The 19,243-nt window shown below is 40.6% G+C and overlaps 1 protein-coding gene and 1 long non-coding RNA gene across 9 annotated transcripts in view; one reads left to right on the top strand and one right to left on the bottom strand.

Annotated features, from left to right (window-relative positions):
- MAST4 (microtubule associated serine/threonine kinase family member 4) overlaps window positions 1-19,243 on the top strand; it is a 562,814-nt gene that overhangs the window by 372,907 nt on the left and 170,664 nt on the right. The window lies entirely within an intron of this gene.
- LOC123390748 lies at window positions 1,568-19,052 on the bottom strand. The gene is made up of 3 exons (XR_006605315.1): window positions 18,822-19,052; window positions 4,067-4,221; window positions 1,568-1,822 (listed from the first exon to the last, which is right to left on the bottom strand). It is a non-coding gene; the product is annotated as an uncharacterized LOC123390748 (long non-coding RNA).

Here is a 19,243-nt window from a genome sequence, read left to right as displayed (position 1 = left end):
ATCATGAGTTTGGTTTTGTTCATGTCAAGTTGGAGAGGCCTCTGTGATACCCATGTGGACTCTGGAATTCCCAAGGAAGGTTAGGCCCAGAGAAGCAGATTTAGGGCCTGACATAAGGTCATGGGACTGGATGAAATTAACTGGTGGGAAGTGGCCCTGGGGTAGGTGTCTGAGATTCTGCAGATCCCGAGTTCACATCTGGATCTGCAGGTCAGGTGACCAGGGATCGGACGAGGAAGGGACGAATGGCTTCACAGAAGTGAGATCACAGAGTTTCCAGCAGGGAAACTCTCAAGAATATTCCCCTTGAGAGTGATGCTGAGGTCAGTGCTTCCCTGGGTACAGGCCGTGGAGTTCAGGGGTCTGTGGTGAGGAGAGCGATGCGTGGCAGGTAAACAGCACATACCAGAAGAGACACAAGACAAAGGACAAAGACCCGTGATACCAGCCACGTGGGGCTCTTGATTGCCCTTCTGGGAAATTTGGGGCTCTTGCTCATTGTGTGACATATGAGAACTCTCCGTTTTGATACCTCCCATTGCCAAATCAGGTTTATCTTTAGTGCAGCCTTATGTGAGCAGTAGGCCTTGTGTGACTTAATGACTTAGATTTTGTCTTCCTTCAGCCCACAGCTTACGTGCACATGTCTGTGTAGATGGTAAAGGCCTTTATGGTACCTATGACAGGAGACTAGGCTTGGAGGAGGGATAAGATGTGGGAGGCAGAATAAGCATGTGGAAGATGGGGAGGGAGCTAGAGACAAGCTGAGTTAGAGAGAAAATGAGCAGTTTATTTAACATGCTGGTGAAAAGTCTAGTACGTAGTCCAGTAACACGGACACTCAGGTTTCACTTATGACTTGGGCCCCACCTACTTCTAACAAAGATTTGAAACCACGGACACATAGATAGATACACATCGTAGAACCACTCATTCATCCTACAAACGTGTATTGATTGCCAGGAATGACCCCACAGAAAAGGCTGGGCTACCACGATGGATGACCCATGACCTTCCCTCAGGGAAGACAGACAAGAAAACAGTTAACTGTAATACAATAACAGACAAGGGGAGAGAGGATTAATTCTGTCTGATTCAATTTCAACGGGGAGCTCCCAGAGGAGATGCTATTTGGCTGTAGAAGGATGAAAAGACGTCAATCAGGAAGAGAAGAGGAGCTAGCAGGGAAGCAGTCCTGGGCAAAGGCCATGGCAGGAATCGCTCAGGAGCAATGTTGTGGTTATGAGGGAGTCATGGTTCCTGGGGAGCCCAGTGGTAGGCGGTGGAAGGCTGAGGCTTGAGAGGGTGGCTGAGCCCAAGCTGAGCTTCATTTTTGCAGGCAGAGCAGTTCTGGGGTTTGGTTTCATTTCATTAAAGAATAAATTACCAGTCATCTGAAATGCCTTTTGGCTTAAAAATGCAAAGTTTTTCAATTTAAATTTCATTTAATGTAAAGTAATCTCTACAGCCAACATGGGGCTCGAACTCATGACCTCAAGATGAAGCAAGAGTTGAATCTCCCCCGACTGAGCTGGTCAGGTGCCCCAAAATATAAAGTTGGTGGTTTGTTTATTTTTTTAACTTTTTATTTTCAGTTGACTTAATTTTTCATAGAGCACATTTAGTTTCATAGTGAGGGGACGGAACAGAGATTTCCCATATGCCCCATCCCTGACCACACATACACATATGCTCCTAATCAGTGTTCACCGCCGCAGTGGCACTTTGGTTCCCGTGGGTGAGCCTACACTGACACAGGTTGGTCACTTGACATCCATAGTTTGTGTGAGGATTCACTCTTGGAGTTGTATGTTCTGTGAGTCTGCACGAAAGTACAGTGACAGATAACCGTCAGGATGGTATACAGAGTATTTTCACTGCCCCATAATTCCCGTTCACTGCCTATTCATCCCTTTTCTGCATTCCTTGGCAACCACTGATCTATTTACTGACTCCATAGTTGGGCCTTCTCTACAACGTCATTTAGTTTGGATCACACCATATGTAGCCTTCTCAGATTAGCTTCTTTGACTTAGCCATATGCACTTAAGGTTCATCCACGTCTTTTCTCGGCTTAATAGCTAATTTCTTTGTAATCCTGAGTAATATTCCCTTGTCTGGTTGGAGCACAGTTTGCTTATCTGTTCCCCTACTGAAGGACATCTCGATTGCTCCCAAGTTTTGGCGGTGATGAACAAAGCTGCTCTAAACATCTACATGCAGGTGTTTGTGAGGATGTAAATTTTCAGCTCCTTTGGGTAAATTCCAAGGAGGGCGCCTGCTGGATGTTTCGTTTTGTAAGGATCATAGGCCTCTAAACAGAGAAATAACTGACCTTCATTAGGGAAAGCAAATTTGTAAATGGGCCTATCAGTTTTTCACCCTGCTCATATCTATCTAGTCTTGTTGCTCCCAATGCCGAGAGAAGATCAGTCCTTAGATGAACTGACAGCTCATCAAATAGAAATGCTGAACACCTATATTCTTCCTTCTCCCACACTGTGTTTTATTGCACACAAATACGCATGTGTGTACTATTATACACCTCTTGGTATCTTAAGCGAGCATGAAATTATGTAGATTTATTAGATTCGTCATGGTACTTTATGTGCTAGAGAAAATATTTCTTGAGGTTTGTGTATGTAAGAGCATGAAAAAAAATACGCTTTCTAATGGGTGTATTTTAGATCAGAGGTTTTTAAAAGTCAAATGTGTGTATATGGCTTCTGTAAAAGAAAAAACAGGAGAGCTTTGTTTTAGGAATATCTTCTGTGTCTTGTAGGTGACTTTTTTTTTTTTTTTTTTTTTTTTGCTTTCTAACATGAATTTATAAATGAAAAATGAGCCCCTTTTGCAGTGTTTTTGGTGTAACCTTCCTTTTTCCACACACAGCCCAGAGTGGATGCTGATGAATCATGTGCAGTGGGGTTTTAGAATCAGAACGTTTCAGAAGAGCTGGGTGTCTGAGTGTCTGAAACGGCTTAGAACATAAACGGCTAAGAAGTAATTTCAGCACTCTTAAGGAAAATCCGGTTGCCTTTGTTATATATTCCTCATGTAACACAACTGTAATGAAAGATGTCTTTTCCCTTTTTTTCTTTCTTTTTTTCCTGTCTCCCCATATGCATGCGAAGTTAATGGTTTAAGGAAAATACTCCAAGCCCAACAGATCATGTCAAATATTTGGTTTGGTAGGATTAATATTTCACTGCAAAGCGACAGTGGGAGCGGTGTCCTAGTTTTGGGGATGATTATGTAAAGTAATGAGCCTCATCTGTTAAAAAACTTAGAGAAGGAGAAAGCTATTTATCATGTGGACTACACTGGCTGTACTTAGAGGACACTGAAGTAGGTATTAAATACTTATGGTGGGGTTACATTTAATTAAAATTGTTCTTTTTGTGATGTTAAGGTTAATGATTATGACACTGTGCAAATGTCTAATATTTATTTTTTTTAAAAAGTCTCAGTGGTTTGTTATTCTGTATCTTACTCCCCACTGGCTTAAAATTGGCTTTTCACTTTACCATCCTCTGAATTATTTCCATTACAACACATCTCAAGAATTATACTTGGCTGGGACCGTTGTAATTTTGTATCTCAGCCACTAGAGGGAAGTGACTCTATTATTTGTTCTGGGGAGAGGTCTTTAATCTCTGTGATTCTGTTCCCCTTCATTGACCCTTAACCCAGATGGGGTTATCCTTACCATTGGGACCACCCCTGCCCCTATTCCTAAGAAGAAACTGTGGGAAGGAAAAGAAAGAACTAAGGACATTGATCTAGAGGACTTGGTTTGTCTTGATGTCTCCCCAAAATATGGGGTCTGTCCATTTCTTCAAGACAGCTCCCTGTGGATGAGCAGCTTTGCTGGGGAAAATGAGGGGTTCTTTCAGATGCACTTCATCTGCTGGTTGTGAAGTAACAGTAGCTTGATTAATACTTTTTAAATGCCAGGCAGTGCTCTCAGCATTAAAAACGAGCATAATCCTAGCAACAGTCATATGAGTATAATTCTAATTTTGAAGAATCAGACACTAAGGCACTTAGAGGTTGAATAACTTACCCAACATCCCATAACTACTAAGTACTGATGCTGTGATCACAAGCCGGGCAATGGTTCCAGTCCATGTCGTCAGCCGCTCTGTGGCACTGCCACCCCATATACACCCCACGTTCTGTGCATAAGGGGACATTCATGGAACTATGACCAATTTGAGTCTGTAAAGGGGAAGATATTTTGGTTCAAAACAAAACAAAAGGAAAGCCACAAAAGCAAAATTTTTACCATATTTTATAGCATTATCCATGAAAACATATATTATTTTTACATTTTAACCTACCGGGAATCAGGTTGTTGGCTCATAGCTTTCTTAGAGGAAACAAGATATTTGTCTGAAAACATAACATCAACTCTGTTAACCATTAAATTTAACAATCACAAAAATGAAACTTTTGGAGACAGTTTCTATTTTAGATCTTTTCATCTCATAAGAATTCCCAAGTATGTGTGATGATTGCTTAGAAATGCAGCAAACAGAAAATACTCACACCATGTTTCACAGGAGAAAAGGCTTAATGTGAGATGCAGAAATGTTTGACACTATGTCAGATGGGGCTTGGAAAGGTAAGATCCCTAGAACCTTGACATTTAAAAATTGTTCCTGAATTTTGCCTCTTTTCAATTCTTGGAAGCACCTTTAAACCATCTCTGTCTTTCCTCACACTTTCTTGTGCATCATTTGCTTGGGGCTATTTATTTTTCTGTAAGGAAGCCAGTTATTTTTATAAAAAAAAAAATTTGTAACAGTAAGAACATTTGGGGAGAAAATTTGTCTTCAGAGTGATTTTGTCCAGTCCTTGATAAGTTAAAGTTCTCACTGTCCCATAGAAGTATGTGGTGACCCAGAATTATTCAAGCAAATTGAGCCGAGTCTGTGGTATTTGGAAATGGAGGCACAGCAGCAATTCCATGTATGGGTCTAGCCAAAAGCTATATTGACACACAAGGTGTAGCTGTGTGAAAAATGTTATTTTATATGGTAAATTGTTACTGTTTTCCCCCACTGACATTTTGAAGCCAGCTCTTCTGAGGAAAGAAATGTAGTTGCAGATAAATAACAACATGCAATTAAATAAATATTCACACTAGGCAAAGTTGTTTCAACCAAGGAAGAAGGAAATACTTTTTCTAGAATAAGTAAAACATGATCAATATTTTCTGTTGTAACAGGAAAGAATTTTTAGACTATCTTAAATCCCTTTTTAAAATGATACTTGGGGGTGCCTGGGTGGTTCAGGGGGTTAAGCCTCTGCCTTCGGCTCAGGTCATGATCTCAGGGTCTTGGGATTGAGCCCTGCATCAGGCTCTCTGCTCAGCAGGGAGCCTGCTTCCCTTCTCTCTCTGCCTGCCTCTTTGCCTACTTGTGACCTCTGTCAAATAAATAAATAAAATATTTTTTAAAAATTTAAAAAATAAAAAAATAAAATGATACTTGTATCCCATGTCCCATTTCCATTAATATTTTTTTATCAATAGTCAATCACAGAATAGTCAAAGACTACACACACACACACACACACACACACACACACACACACTGAGAATTTTGCTTTTGTAGCTTTATTCTAGATCTCTCCCTTAGGACTTTTTTTTTTTTTTTTTTCCTCTCCAGCAAGCCTCCAGCTTTTATAGGGAGATGTAGAAGAAGTGAAATTCAGACTTCAGGTTTGCCAGGTGTTGATAGCTTCAGGGAAGCTTCATTGTGACAGGAAGTTAAAATAATTACATAAGATGTAATTTATAGATTATCAGGAGATTTCTCTTACTCATGTTTTGCTCATTCTTAACAAAGAAATTGATACAAATTTTTATATGGCCCTGGAAACTCAATTAGTTGTTCCGAAATCAGAAATAAACTTTTATTAGAAGTGTATTCTATTTATGAAGTCAGTTTTCATATCCAAATTTAAAGAGCCATATGACCACAACTATTCTCTATTACTTCATCTCTCACTTCATGATAAATTTATCTGGTCATATTAGTCTCTGAGATTGTTTGTTGTTGTTGTTTTTAATTACTTAACTGGTCTTGGAAACTTGTAGGTACGAATCTATTCTAGAGTTTCCTGGAATCTGACATGTAGATTAGTTGTAATTTCATTGGGGAAACATGTTATTTATTTATTTATTTTTTATTTACTGGAATTTTTTAGGAGTATAGTATGTTATGATTTAGTCATTGCCTCCTGAAATGCTGGTTCTTTTTTTTTTTTTTAAGATTTTATTTATTTATTTGACAGAGAGAGATCACAAGTAGGCAGAGAGGCAGGCAGAGAGAGAGAAGAGGAAGCAGGCTCCCTGCTGAGCAGAGAGCCCGATGCGGGACTCGATCCCGGGACCCCGAGATCATGACCTGAGCCACCCAGGTGCCCCTGAAATGCTGGTTCTTTGGATGAAAAATAAAAATAAGGGGCACCTGGGTGGCTCAGTGGGTTAAAGCCTCTGCCTTTGGCTCAGGTCATGACCGCAGGGTCCTGGGATCAAGCCCCACATGGGGTTCTCTGCTAAGCGGGGAGCCTGCCTCCCCCCTCTCTTTGCCTGCCTCTCTGCCTACTTGTGATCTCTTTGTAAAATAAATAAACAAAATCTTCAAAAAAAAAAAAAAAAGAAGGGCGCCTGGGTGGCTCAGTGGGTTAAGCCGCTGCCTTCGGCTCACGTCATGATCTCAGGGTCCTGGGATCGAGTCCCGCATCGGACTCTCTGCTCGGCGGGGAGCCTGCTTCCCTCTCTCTCTCTCTGCCTGCCTCTCCATCTACTTGTGATTTCTCTCTGTCAGATAAATAAATAAAATCTTAAAAAAAAAAAAAAGAAAAAGAAGCATGATTTGAAATTGTGTCAGTGAAAGATTCTAAGACATGACTCTGAAATACAGGACCTTAAATTCCAACTCTACTCAAAGAAGCAGTTATGCCCTAATTTACTCCTAAGTAGTAAACTGGGTAGAAGAGGTATGTTACAGATTCTAGGCATGACATTTTCCCCACACTTAGTGTGCATCTATGAAAGATGGCTGTCTGGGTTTCTAGACATGCTCTGGTCTGTTCATTTGTTTATTGTTTTCCACCTGTTCTTTTGTTTGCTTCCCTTAGAAGCAGCTCATTGAAAAAAAAATTGTAATTTATATCATGACTTATATTTATGAAACACTACAAAGACTTCTTTTCCCCTTACCCTCCAAAATTGTCTTTGTTTGTATACCTACATTAACGGATGGGCTTAACCCATAGACCATATGTTGACTGATGGATATTAGATCCAGCCAGAACTTCCATTGCCTGTTTTATGTTTTGTAAGCACCCCCTAAAATGTCCTTTGTAATTTGGGAGAGCAGAGCTCTGCAGTCATGTAAGTTAAACGCAGTAGGCTTTGCTCCCCATTAAAGCTGACAATAACAAATAATGTGTTGTTTTTAGGTGTCCTGCAGATACCTGGCAGCTCACTGAAGCAAACCTCTTCCCATTTCTGGGACAGAATCACTGAATCAATTTTTCTGAGCCATGAACTCCACAGTAATGTTTTTAAAGCCATGGTACTAGGCACTAACAAAGGGTAAATAAAAGAAATGATTCTTTTGAAGGCGAGAGGAAGGGCTTTGATGTTGTCACCATGCCATCCAAAATGCTCATTAATGATTATGTTTATCTTTGAGCCCCCCCAGCAGTTTATTGTCCACTATTTTTGAACAAGTGAAGTTGTCCCTCCCTGAGTGTCCACCAGAGACAGCCTGGGCCCTACTACCTTTTCTGTGTGTTTTCCATCAAGCAGTGTTGTTTGCAGGGAGCTGGAAGATGAGTTCGCATGAAAGCAGTTTGATGTGATAATGAAGCAAGTTACCTACAGACCAGGAAATACTGTTAACACATATGATGTGCTTTGATATATATTAAAACACAAATAACAGAAATGAAAGAGTAAAATAAATCACTTAGGATGAATTCTTTCCAGTTTCCCATGATACATACAAATCCTTTCAAGTATGCATATGTGCTTTGTGAGATGGGAATCATACCATAGTAAGGCTACTTCTGAAATACTTTTTTCCATGTAATGTATTATTATTCTATTATATAATTTGTGATGATCATTTCTGGTGGCTGCATAATTAGTAAGTAAGCCATCAACCTTTGTCATGTGTGTGAAAAGTCATACAGTAGTATCCGCATCAGGGCCTGATAACCCTCTCACTGCAGGGTTTTACAGCTTCACTTCTATTTTTCTCTAGTGAAGAGGGGTTGGGAGTTGACTTAGTGGCCATTGCTCTCGAGGAGCCCATCTCCAGATTCAGATTGACGTCACTCACTAAACACGCTCCTACAGTCATGAGTGGACTCTGCCCTCCTCCTCATACCTTTCTCTAAAACTTTTAATTCCCTTTCGTATATAAACCCTGCCAGATAGTAAGATCTTCAACATTATCAATAAAAATGTTAATTTGTAGGGACACCTGGGTGGTTCAGTTGGTTCAGCATCCAACTCTTGATTATTGGCTCAGGCTGTGATCTCAGGGTCATAGGATCAAGCCCTGGGTCAGGCTGCTCCCTGAGTGTGGTGCTTGCTTGGGATCCTCTCTGTCCCTCTCCTTCCGCCCCTCCCCCATGCTGTCCCTAAAAGAAAAACAAAACAAAAAAAGATTAATTCTTAGACCCCTAGATGGGATTGGTTGACTGTGGTATACAAGCAAGATCAAGATGTAGAAATAGGCATTTGCCAAAGAGGAGGAGAGGTGCTAGGAGAAGTAACAGATCAGCTGTGTCCGTTCCTCCTGAATGGCTGGGAGAGTTTTGCTGAAGAGGTTGACATACCAGAGCTCAGAGCCTGGGACTCTGAGGTGGTGGCCAACAGGTTGCAGACCTTGAACACTCTGGCCTTGGTACTCAAAATTGTCATCTGTTCACTGCAGTGGGCGAGGAGGGTGTGCGGAGGCGGGGGCACACATGTTGATCCTGTCCCCAGGAGGGTTGAGTTTCCAGCCTTGGAAAAATGTCACTCTGCATTTTTAGTTATCTTTTCAGAGGCAGCAGGGTAACACTTGACTTAAGCCATACTTGTGATGGATTATAAAAGCTAATAGTGTTTTTTTGGTTCATTTCTTAATGAGCCATTAAAATCTGCCTAAAAATCAGTCTTAAATTTTCATTGTTCTTTTTATTAATAATCATGAAGGTTGTCCTTAATGACAGTGCTTTAAAAGAAAAGCCATCCAACCAATTGACAAAAGGCAATAACAGGTGTGTGTGTGTGTGTGTGTGTTTTAAATCTTACAGTATCCATGAAGTCTGCTGGGTATCTCTGATGTACTTAGAGACCTACACAGATGAATAGAAACTATCCTTGTACTCAGAGTGCTTAAAGCCTTGTGGAGAATTGGACCTGTAGACAACTGTGCTCTAGGAAAATGCTCTAAAAGAGGCATGTATATGTATAAAGTTCATTCGAGATCCAGAAGGGAAACCTCTTATGTCTTCAAGAGAAGGTCAGACTGACTTAGCTGGGGAGGTGACCTTTCATCTCTCACTTGAAAGATGAGCAGAAGTTTTCCAGGCAGAGGAGATGGAAATTCTAGGAACTGGGAACAGTATGTGCAAAGGCAATGAGGCAGTGAGGTATGGAGCAGCTCCTGTGTCTGGGGAGCTGAAAGTAATTCACTTTTTCTGACAAGTACATACTTTTTTTATTATTGGAGCATAAACCACAAAGGGACATGTGTCAAAGTATGAGGCAAAAGCAGTAAGGCTCTGTATTTATAAAGTATTCCATTTAAAGAGGTTTTGTTTTTTCCTACGAAGAACCTCTCAAACTCTAATGTGCAGAAGACCCCCACCCCCCTGGCCACTTAGGTGGAATGCAGATTCCTGGGCTTCATGCCCAGAAATCCTCAGTCCGTGGGTGTGGAGAAGCCTCCTCAAATCTGCACGCCAGCAATTCAGTGATGGTGGGACAGAAACAGTTCTTGAAGGAATATTGCTAGAACAGTGCGGGAACCACTGAATTTTCTTTCAGGGGAGAGAGGGAGGGTCAAACGCCGTGCACACATTAGCGCCGGTGGTTTTGGAGGAACAGTTTGGAGTGGGGAGCAGGAGGACATTTTATGAATCCCAGCAAGAGATAATGGAGGCCTTGACCAGACAGCCCCGTACAACGTGAAAATCTGTGTTGTTGTTGTTGTTTTTTTAACTTTATGGATGGTGAGCACTTCATTGACTTTTCTCTCAATTTCTTATGTTCCCAACTAGTGTATTTTTGTTACATTTAAGTCAGTTTTTTTCTACTCTCTTGAGTTTTCTATTTCTGCGGTGTATGTGTCATCTGGTCTGGCCTTGACTTCCTTTTGTCATTGGTGTATTAGCATTCTTTATAATTCTGCATGTGCTTCATGAGCTGAAAGCCACCTGTGGAGATCACTCATCTATCACCCAACTGCCCCTATATTGGATGACATGATTGACTGTTGCTATAGCTCTTAAACCTGGAATAATTTCTTTTTGAAAGTTTTTTTTTGGTAACTGTTAACTTTAATATTGGTATCTTCTGTGATGTGTCTTACAATACATTGGTTCAAAGAATGTTTCTTTGGTTGGTACCAGAAACTTGGTCTGTGCCTTTCAGTCCTCATAATCCAGCTAAGTAAAAACAGTAAAATCTAAATTATCTAGCAACATGGGAAATAACAAGTTTGTGTTTGCTGGGGAGAGGGGAGAGGTAATCCCAAATTACAGATAATATAATATTTTGAAGTTAAGAACATCTTTTTTTTACTGCATACTAGTTGGCCAATATTAAAATGGAGCTTGCTTTATCAAAAGTAAATGATTTGGGGGGTGCCTGGGTGGCTCAGGCAGTTAAGCGTCTGCCTTCAGCTCAGGTCATGATCCCAGGGTCCTGGGCTGAAGCCCTCCATTGGGCTCCCTGTTCAGTGAAGAACTGCTTCTCCCTCTGTCCATCTTCCCCAGCCCCTACTTGTACTCTCTCTGTCTCTTTCAAATAAATAAAATCTTTTTTAAAAAAAGTAAATGTTCTGAGCAATGAAAGAAGAAAGTCTTCATATACAGCACAATGAAATAATTCTGGAATTCAGAATTGGTCACATAAAATGCACAGCCTGACCAGTCTACAAATAACAACATATATATTCAACCCAAAACACAGCCGTGTATGGATTTATAACCAAGTCAGTTTTGAAAATACCCATTTGCCCAGTTGCCATAGACAGGTAAGGATTTATGTGTAGAAGCAGTTATTTTTCATTTTTATATTCTGAAATTCCCGGGAGTAGGAAAGACTTCATTTTTAAAGCAATGTTAGTATTTCTAAGGTTTTTAGAGCTTTTACATTTGCATTTTATTTTGTCAAAAGATGCTAATCCAGTTTTATGAAAATGTCTAGTAAAGGCACATCATTTAAAGTTTGTAAACTTCACAGTAATTTAAAATTCGCAGGAACATGAAATTTCAGGTCATGGTAAAATGACTGTCAGATACATGGCTTCTGGGATTGGAGGTTTTTTTTTTCCCTAATTAAAAATAATAGGATTTGCTGTAAAAAAGAATACACACACACACACACACACACACACACACACGTATGTATAAAGGAATAAAATCAACCATAACTCCACACTTACAGATGGCCATGAAAAATACTTTGTTTAGTTCACTTTTTTGTTCATATACTTTCATGTCTATTATAAGCAAGTTATATCCTAACTGCTCCATTTTGTTTTTAAACACATTTCAGGAGCGTTTCCCATTATGTATACTTTACAAACGTGGTCTTGGTTTCCTATGGCTACTGCAACAAATTATGACAAACTATAATGGTTTCAAACAACATATATTTATTCTCCTAGAGTTCTAATGGCCAGAAGTCTGAAATCAATCTTACTGGGCTAAAATCAAGGTGTCTGCAGGGCTGAGCTCCCTCCAGAAACAGTAAGGTAGAAAATTTCTGGACTTTCCCAGCTTCTTTCATGAGCTGAATTCCGCGCATTCCTTTCATTCCTTCGTCCATCCTCAAAGCCAGCAGCCTAGCATCCTGCTTGTGTCACTGTGCCTTCTTATACAGTCGAATCTCCCTCTGTGTCCCACTACATTTAGGGCCCACCTTCATAATTTATGAAAATCTCTCCATTTCAAGACCCTTAATTTAATCACATCTTCAAAATTCCTCTTGACATATTAAGTAACATATCACAGGCTCCAGGGATTAGAATCTGGATATCACTGGAATCTATTTTTCTGTTCTTATTGGTTTCATAGTATTTTATTTTATGGCTCTTTTGGTATTTATTAGCATTTGCCCTAATAAAGTTACATTTGTTAACATGTTGTACCATTAGTTTTTGTCACCATGCTGTGCTTTTATAAGGAATTCTGAGATTAATTTCCATATGCATAAATGTTTATGTATGCAGTTGGCTGTATTTGTGTAAGTTCCAAGATGTCAGTTATGGTTAAAATGTCTATTTGTATGTATGTATTATATGTATACATATGTAGCAGACATGTACATTTATGTGTGTATGTCTGTGTATAGGTGATATATGTGTCGGGGATGTGTGTGTGTGGGCATGTGTGTGTGTTTTTGTTCTCCAAATAGCTTTCCCAGTAGTTAGTAGAGAGAACTTACATTTTCATGCTCTCACACCACTGATGGTCTTTTTTTTTTTTTTCAACTTTGCCACTTAAACAGGTAAAAATATTTAATTGATGCTTTGACTGCATTTCTACAAGAATAGTTAGACTGAACACTTTTCATTCTAAACATTAATTATTCTGTGAATTAGTGTTTCTTTAAAAATCTTTGTTGGGGGGCACCTGGGTGGCTCAGTGGGTTAAAGCCTCTGCCTTTGGCTTGGGTCATGATCTCAAGGTCCTGGGATCGAGCCCCACATCAGGCTCTCGGCTCAGTGGGGAGTCTGCTTCCTCCTCTCTCTCTGCCTGCCTCTCTGCCTACTTGTGATCTCTGTCTGTCAAATAAATAAATAAAATCTTTAAAAAAAATAAATAAAAATCTTTGTTGGTAATGAAAATGACCTAACTTACTAGAGGCTTGCCTGAGAACTCCTTAGCTAAAATATTTTGTGTCTTCCCTAAAATAATAGTCTCTGATTTGTGGAATAATGTAAATCAACTTGCTTAATTGACTGAAATTCTTACTGTTAGCAGAAGCACATTGTTTTTAACCTCAGTCTATATATACTCCCTATGTGGTACTTAGATGGAAACCTTACCTCTTATTTTAGTGGCACAATTTTCCTTAACTTTAGATATCTGACCTGGAAAAATATTCAAGAAAAGGAGAACTGATAAATTAACTTTAATCTTACATTACAGACAGGTCTTAGTGTCGGCTACCAAAGGGCTAAATATAACTACCCTGACCCACTTAAACCAAATTGACACTTGTGATAATTGCACTGTAATTCATGCTCAGGAACCGCAGAAGAAATGATGAACCTTAGGCCCAGGCTTCTGGATCAAGAAACTCCATGTCCTTGAAGTTAATTCCAGATTGAGAGACTAATGCAATGATTACGATCTGGGGGTCACTGTTACAAGCAAAAAGCAGTTAGTATTTCATATAAACGAATTATATGCATGTATATGTGTACATACATAAAACTATTTATGCGCAGTCTCTATTTTCTGAGATTTTGAAATCTGAGACAATAGACCTGCCTAATAGGTACAGCAATGGAGTCATGAAATTTAGGAGGACTAGATCAAAAAAAGCTTTTTAAAACAAACTGAGTCTCCAAAATGTACAAATGTACAAAATTTAATGTACAAACTGAGTCTCCAAAATGTCAGGAGACTGACTTTGCTGTCAAGTATCATTTTAACCCTGAGCAAATCTTTTTTCCTCTCCTCCCTTCTCTCAACATTCATCCAAATGGTTGTATTGAGGATTGAAAGATGAAGAGGAAAGAGCCCTTCCCTCAAGGGGCTCTTATTCTGATGGGGATTGAGCTGCAAACAGATTTTGATTTTGATACTGTGGGAGAACATTTTCCCTACAGAAGTTCTCAGGAGCAGAGGCCAGTAGAGGGATACTCAACAGCAGGGATAGGGAACCTCAAAGGAAGGCTGCCTAGAACAAGTGGCAAGAAGTTCGGTCTTAAAGACAGGAGTTAGCCTTCCCATTTGTGAAATGAGGAGTCTGATCTCCAAGCCATGTTCTCCGCTCCCAAATTGGGTTGCTTAGCTCTGTTCGAACTATGACTCTGTGTCACTTATTGGCGGATCTTGTAGACAGCTGGTTTAGAATGGAGTGACACAGTCATCTCTGGTTCCCTGTCATCTCCTATAGGATGACCCTTGCAGCAGCCCCATAAGGGTGATAGACCTTTTCTGTCCACTTCCTGTCACAGGGGTAGAGCTCTGTCAGCCTGACTGTGCAGCTTCTCCCAGGACCTTCGCTTGCTGGTAAGGCAGAGGGCAGAGAGGTAGGGTGACGTGCTTGTAAACAGTGATCGTGCAACCCAGCCCGGTCCTGTATGCTGGACTGTTGTCACGCATGTTCTACTCCACTTTTCTGTCCTACCCATCAAGGAGTCACCAGTGTGGGGGATAAGTACTCCATGGTCTATATTCATCTGTTCTCTCCTCATGGGTTTTTTTTTAAGTCACTGGTTATTTGCTACATTTCTGAGCCAATGATTCTCCTAGAGTCCAAGAAGTACCTGAGGACAATGTTATGTTCCCTTCCCATTCTAGTTAGTCTCCACCCTGCCCGTTGCGCTCTCGGGTCTTATCCTTAAGCCAGCCCTTGGAATCTCGCAGTTCTGCTCAACCTGTTAAGAAATAGAAATCAGTCTAATTGTGTTTCTGTTTTATCTTCTCACTCTATAAACGTGAATCTGCCTTATGATATTGTTTAATATTTTTTCATATTCCAAGGATGATGTAACCTCCTTATTACCATCTCCTGATACTGGGCATTCACATTTCTCCCTACATGATAAGTTTCACTTATCTCTTTTATCTTCTTTCATAGTTTAGTAATGTGAGCAAAAAAAAAAAAAAACAGTTTAATAACACTAGTAGAGTTTTCTTTCAACCTAATCCACTTTGATGCAACTTTCTTCACATCTCTAGCTCAGCCTTTAAGCTTTATTTCTTAATATGTGCTATGATTACAAGGATGGCTTATTGAGGTCAGTCAGTTTGCTGCTCACACTTCTGCCCTTCAGTTTGCAAGGCAGCATTTAGAAGGTGAACAAGGCAGACCTGTACATATGGACAGTATTAGGGAAGTAGTCACTTCAAGGTGCTCTAAAAACGGGGTTGGATGAAAATCAGAGTTAGTTTATAGCACAATCCCCAGAGGAGGCCAAGATTAGGTAGAATATATTAGGAACTCGGTATCAACACCACTTTTCTTGGTGTCTTCTCCTTGGAATGGCCTTGTAGCCAGAGTGTCAGTGCAGGGAGCTGACGGATTCCTGGGCTGCACACCTGCGTTAGAGAGCTTAGTCTCCCACAGTGTTGAAGTTCAAGGAAGGCTCCAGGGATTATTATCTGCTGTTCTGTGGAGGATGGGAGGAAACCCTATTGAGTGGGCATGGGGCAGAGGGTACCAAGTGGATAGGAGAATTCAAGTAAGTGAAAGAACATGGGACTTCTTTGTATATAGGAGGGAGGTGAACAATGAAGAATTTGACCCATTCTTAACTACTCATTTCATTCTAAGCCAGCATTTCAGTATCGTGAGAAGCTTATTTTTCTTTGTCATTCACCTTTCTTATAAAAACAATGGCTCATAATATCATCTGATTAAATGAGTGAGCATTCCGGATCACAAAGCTTGTCCATTACTGTGTAGGCTCAGTTATTGTGCAATAAGTAGAAAATCTTGAATATCTGTATATTGACTTAGACCAGTTATAGTCTTAAGAATTTCCATTAATTTCAATTTCCTCTTAGTTTAGTAGCCAGTTTCACTGTATTTGCAACCAAACTATAGCTGTAGCCCATATAATTATTTCTCTGTAGGAAAATGTCAGTAGTTCTGACAATTTTAATTCTTGTGTTTGCTAACTGCATTAGCTTCTGAATCATAGGTTCCCAAATCAAGTCAAACAGGTTAGAAGACAAGTTACACTTGAGTGTCACACCTACTCTTATCTTAAATGAATGTGGGAATGTATCAGCCACTTTCACTGTGTTAAGTAGTTCATTTCTGGCCCCTCATGTACTTTACCTATTTTTATTTTTTTCATTTTGGATACAACCCCAATTTTCCCAAGCCACCTAAGTGCAAAACACATGTTTAAGTATACGTAGTTTAAAAAAAAAATGTTTTTTTACCCATCCCTTTGAAAATCTGCAGGATGGATTACCCAGTATGTACAGAGTGGAGGCTGTAATGACATCTGCTCCCAGACCAGGATATGTATCATTCAATCAAAAGAAGAAAAAATGTTTTATGTACTCATTTACCCATTTTAGTTATCATTGTTAATGGGTATTGCCCCAATAAAAGGGCTTTTCCAGAAGAAACAGAATATAGGATTTGGGAGCTAGAGTCATTAGTTCTTGGAACCATCCAGAACTTGAATTCTTTGCACTGCATCTCCTTCAAGTTACCTCTACTCAGACACTTTTATAGGACATCCTCTCTTGACCTATCAGCCCTTTTCATCTTTGGATCCGAAGGCTCTTCCACATAATAGTTATTTCAGTATTCAAAGACCACTGTCAAGCTTCCCAAATTTTCTCTTTCTGCACTTGGAACACAGTTTCTTCACCATGTGATGCAGATAGCACACTTTCATGTCTCCTTTCACCTTCTGAGGGTCCTTCTCGGGGAGGTATCTACGATGTAATTTTCCTTCTTAAACTCGAGTACCTATTAACTCGGCACACAAAATTCCCTGGGCTTACCTTTGGAGATGCAGGTAGTGGGCGGGATACAGAGAGGGTTTCTCTTAGTTTTGGTTGCGATGTGAGGAATTACAGGACTTTTGTTTTCAGTTACAGAGTGTAGATAAAAATTAGTCAATGGGAGAAATTCTTTAGAAATTAAAACTATGTTCATGGGATTCATAAGAAGTTAAGATTCTTTGACAAAAGTCAGTTGACCTGCTAAGACCGATAATTTTAGGGCAATTTGAGGGAAGCTCAAGTATCTGAAGCATCTCCATTCAAAAGTATTTACTCACTGCTTAGATAAATCGGGAACTGTCAGATCTTGGAAACAGAGAAATCAGTAAAACATGACCACAACCTTGAGGAACTTACAGACTAGTAGGGAAGACAGCAGTAAACAGTTTATTTACACCTCAGTGGAGGCATATTCTGGCCACCATGAAAGTAGAGGACACGGTGTGCAGTGTCCTCTGCTCTATTCCTACACCCCTCAGCATTGCATTCTTTTAACTTCTGTGTACTGCTGACATTATGTGCAGTGTGTTCTCAGCACTGCTTATAGGGGCTTATATATGTCATCTCACTTATGTATGTTGATCTCTTAAAAGTTTGTCCTATCATGTGCCCCCCCAAAATGGGGAAATGGACAGAGATTAAGTGACTTGTCTTAATTCATAGTTAAATATTGGATCCAGAATTCAGACCCAAGTTTTTTGCTCTTCACCAATGCTCTGCGCTCCCTTTCTCAGAGGGAGGCTTTATTTAAGGCAGTAGTGGTTCTCAGCCAGGGGGTGATTTTGCCCCCTAAGAAATACTTGGCAATGTCTGTAGACATATTTGATTGTCAAAACTGGCATCTAATGGGTAGAGGTCAGGCGTGCTGCTAAAGGTCCTCCAATGTACAAGACAACCCCCAGAACAAAGAATTATGCACCCTCACATGTCCAAGGAATGAGGTTGACAAACAGCGCTGGAACATGGGTAGTACTGTCTTTCTATCAGCCTTTAAAAAATACCTTTTTAAGAACTTAAAAAAAGGGGGGGGGGTGGAGGAGAGATGGCTTAGTATGGAACAAAACATACTGAAAAACAAGTTCCTTAGTGTCTGGTGAAGTATATTTTGGCACTTGTTAAATTGAGGAAAAATTGCCGCTTTTGTCTTAGTAGATACCAAGGATCCGAGGAGGCTCAGTGAGAATTTCAGGAGGTAATGTGTAATAAGGACTTGTAAAATAATGATGATCAGAAATTCCTAGAGTCCTTGGGGTGAAAATATTTAGGGAGTCCTAAGAATTAGAGAGGATCCCAAAGTACACTTCTGTTCTTTGTTTACCCCTCCCTTTGTCAGCTGACCTCCCCTCCACTTTCTTATTTCTGTAAGCAAGTTTGTTTCCAGTATTTAGTAGGTGAACTAAACCATTTCTTATGAGTCTTTTTTTTTTTTTTTTTTTTAAACTCTTGTGAAATTTAGTAGCTGTAATGCCAGATTTAAGGCAGGTAATTTAAATTCTAATTTTTTTTTTCCTTCATAGACTTTCACACAAGCATTTGTCAGTTTGGGAAGTTATTTGAATTCCATGCCTTTCTCCAAGATGAACGACAGAAACATGGATTCAACCTTGCCTTTCACTCCCTCAAGTCTGAACACACGTGGAAGGGAAATAATCGAGCATTTGTTAAATAAATGCCAAGTAGTGTCTTCGCAGGTAGTAGCTCCCCATTCCCTGGCGGTGTCTGCCCGTCCACGAAGCCAAACAGGTGTGCCTGTCGTAATTCATCAAATGAATGTAAACTCATAAATATAGTTGACTGAGGTTTTTGGGCGAGTGTGGCATCCCATCGGCGTGCTTTTCCTGCAAACGGCGTCCGGGTAAAGAGTAATTACTCACTTCCTAGGAGTGTTTTCGTGGTGATCCATTCTGCCGTGAATCACAGACCAGCCTTCAGGTGTGCGCCACGCTCGCCTCCCCGGGTGCTGGCCGCGGCTGGATTTGTTTATTTATTTGGGGGGGAATGATCCATCTGGGGCCGCGAGCTGGGGGCGCGGGGCGCGGCGCGCGCGGGGCAGAGGATGCTGGGGTCGGGGCTGCTCCGGGGCTCGCGCACCGGAGCCCCCACCTCCCACCCCCGCCGGCCCCCTTTCCCATGAGGCCCCGCTCCCGGGGGAGTGTCTGCGGGGTGGGGAGCCTCCTCCCCTCCGCAACCAGCGCCCCGGCCGCCGGGGCCGCACAAAGGTGTCCTGTTCTAGTCCGCCTATAGGCCAGTTTTCTAAAAGTGCCTGTAAGTTTCCTTTTTTTTTTTTTTTTCTTTT

The sequence above is a fragment of the Mustela putorius genome, unplaced genomic scaffold (genome assembly GCF_011764305.1).
Source record: "Mustela putorius furo isolate JIRA1106 unplaced genomic scaffold, ASM1176430v1.1 tig00000145_pilon_pilon_pilon, whole genome shotgun sequence".
Taxonomy (NCBI): domain Eukaryota; kingdom Metazoa; phylum Chordata; class Mammalia; order Carnivora; family Mustelidae; genus Mustela; species Mustela putorius.
Note: the sequence above shows the minus strand (reverse complement) of the source record. Positions and strands in the feature narration are given on the sequence as shown.